Source organism: Apteryx mantelli, unplaced genomic scaffold (assembly GCF_036417845.1).
Source record: "Apteryx mantelli isolate bAptMan1 unplaced genomic scaffold, bAptMan1.hap1 HAP1_SCAFFOLD_124, whole genome shotgun sequence".
Lineage (NCBI taxonomy): Eukaryota > Metazoa > Chordata > Aves > Apterygiformes > Apterygidae > Apteryx > Apteryx mantelli.
In genome coordinates, this window is record NW_027118480.1 from 235001 (window position 1) to 237500 (window position 2500).

Here is a 2500-nt window from a genome sequence, read left to right on the forward strand (position 1 = left end):
CGTTCTTCATCGACGCACGAGCCGAGTGATCCACCGCTAAGAGTTGTCTCGGTTTCGGTCCCCGCCGCGCGCGCGGGGGGACCGGGCAGCCTTCGGCAGCCCCTGAGGGCCCCCCCTCCGCTCCGCCTCCCTCCTCACGCCGACGCCGGCTGCTGAGCGAGGGACGGCCGAGAGCCAGAGAGAGGGGCTCGCCCCGCTGACCGTACGAGCACAGAGTGGGGGGGGAAAAAGGGAAAAGGAAAACCCGAACGAGAAGGGCGGGGAGCCCTCGCTCCCGACCTGGGACAACCCTTTGCTCGCTTCGAGTCCGGCCCAGGCGCCCAGGCTCGGCCCGGCCCGGCGGGGAGCAGCGCGCCGGCCGCGCCGCCTGCCTCGGGGACGCTGGGGGAGGGGGCGGCTCCCCGCGGACCCCCAGCGTCGGAGCCCGGCCGCCACCGGCAGCGGCACCGGCCGCTGCCCGCGCGCCCGCGGCCCACCGGCCCCGCGCTCCCCAGCTCCTCGCTCGCCTCGCCGGCCTCCGGCTCCGCCGTGGCCCCGAGGCGGCGCCCACGCCCGCGCGCGCGCACACACAGCCTCCCGGACGACACCACGCGCTCTCCCGTCCCTTCCGCGGACAGACGCCCGGCGGCGGGCGGGCGGGCAAGGCGGGACGGACGGGGACGGCGCCCGCTCTCCCCGTCTCCACGCGGAGAACGGGGGGGGCCGCCCCCGCCGCCCGCCTGCCGCCCGCCCGCCGCCCGGCGAAGCCGGGTTGGGCAGAGCGAGGCAGGCGCGCCGGATGGCGGAGTGCCGGCGGGTAGGGCGCCGCCGCCAGCGGCCACGGCGGCAGACCGAGAGCCCCGGCCAGGGAGGAGAGCGGATCGCGCCGAGGCGCGGCGTCCGCACCACCCGCGGTGGGTGGGGGCTCACCGTCCCGGCGAGAGCACGCGCTCGCGCCGGGGTCACGCGTTCGAGGCAGGCCGGCGCCAGCCGACCGCGCGGCGTCCCTCCGCCGAGACCAGACCGCGGAGAGAGGGGGCAGGGTACCCCTCTCCGTCCCGGCTGCCCGCAGGGCGAGCGCGGGGCGCGCCGGCTGGCATGGGGGGGCACGGCGCCCGCGCGCGCCGGCCCCCCGGCCCTCCGGCAGCACACCCGGCTGCCCCCCGGGTCGCATCGGGCCGCCCGAGTCTTTAAACCCCCGCCCGGCTCTCCCGCCGAGAACCCTCGGGCCCGGAGCCCGGGGCCCATGGCCATCCCTACCCGGGGCGGCTACCGGCGGCCGCGGTGGCCGGAGGCCCTCCGCTCCTCCCGCCACCCCGCCCCCCCCCCCCGCCCGGCCCGCTCGCAGCACGGTCCCCGCGGCACGGCGCGGGGCGGCTGGAGCGGTGGGGGGGGGGGAGAGAAAGGGAAAGCGGAAAGGGCGGGAGGGCACGGCCGGTGCGGCGCTCACGGCGCGGCGCCCGGGAGGAGCGAGCTGGCACACGGGACCACACGGGTGGGTCACCGAGGGGGGGCAGGAGGAGCGCGGACGCTAGGTACCTGGCCCTGGGGTGAGGGAAACGACCTGAAATCCCCGCGGGGGTGCCTCCCCCGCCGCCGCCCGCCGCCGGGCCGCCGCCGCCTCGCGGCGACGGCGGCAGCCTCGGCGGCAGCAGCGAGACGGGACGCGGAGGGGAAACCCGGCACCCGCCAGCCGGCTCCGGCGCCCCTCGGCGGAGCGTCCGCCCGCGGGGTGCGCCCGACACCCGCCGCCACGACCTCGTCCTCCTCCCGGGGCCCGGGGTTTCCCTCAGTAACCCGGCGCCCGGCGGCAGCTGCGCCCGGGAGGAGAGCCGTGGTTTGGGCCGCCCGCTCGGGCACGACCCGTCGCCTCGCGTGGCCTGGCGCGACGGCCCCCGCTCGGGGTCCGCCGCCGCCCGGCGCCCGCCCCGCGCGCCATCCCGGAACGCCTGTCCTCGCCGTCTCTGCAAGACGGGCTGCTCCGCCGCAGCCCGCCGCGGGTCCGCCCCCCACCGCTTAGGGGTGGCGACCCGTCGGCACCCGTCCCGACCCGGGGTGCCATCTCGCTCGCGTCTCCGCCCGCCGCTTCCTCCCGCGGGCGCCGGGGGAGCAAGCCCCGCCGACCCTCCCGCGCACTGCCGCCCACTCCCCGCCGGACCCTCCCCCGGGCCCGACCCTCCCCTGCCCCGGCGGCGGCGGATCGCCGTCGGGTGACAGGGGGGGGCCGGCTCCCGGCGATGGGCACCGGCGGCGGGCGCCAGCGGAGGCGAGAGGGGCAGACGGGGGCGGTCCCCCACCGGCCTCGGGGAATCGGCGGCGGGCCTTCGGCGAGCGAGCCCCGGGAGGGCCGTACAGCCGCCGGCGGGCCGAGCCCCGTGCTCGGCCCTGTGGCGCAGAGTGCAGGACAGGCGAACTCGGGTACACGCGCGGCAACCGGGACGCGGCGGGCAGGGGCCCGTCGGCGTCGGCAACGAGGCGCGGTGGCCCGGCGGCGGCCCGGCGGCGGGCCGGCGCCGCTCTC

The 2500-nt window shown here is 80.5% G+C and overlaps 1 non-coding gene across 1 annotated transcript in view; it reads right to left on the bottom strand.

Moving 5' to 3' along the window:
* LOC136995559 (5.8S ribosomal RNA) overlaps window positions 1–45 on the bottom strand; it is a 153-nt gene extending 108 nt beyond the window's left edge. The window contains exon 1 of the ribosomal RNA XR_010887104.1: window positions 1–45. This exon is cut by the window's left edge and continues 108 nt beyond it. This is a non-coding gene — a ribosomal RNA (5.8S ribosomal RNA).
* Between the last annotated feature and the right edge of the window lie 2455 nt (window positions 46–2500).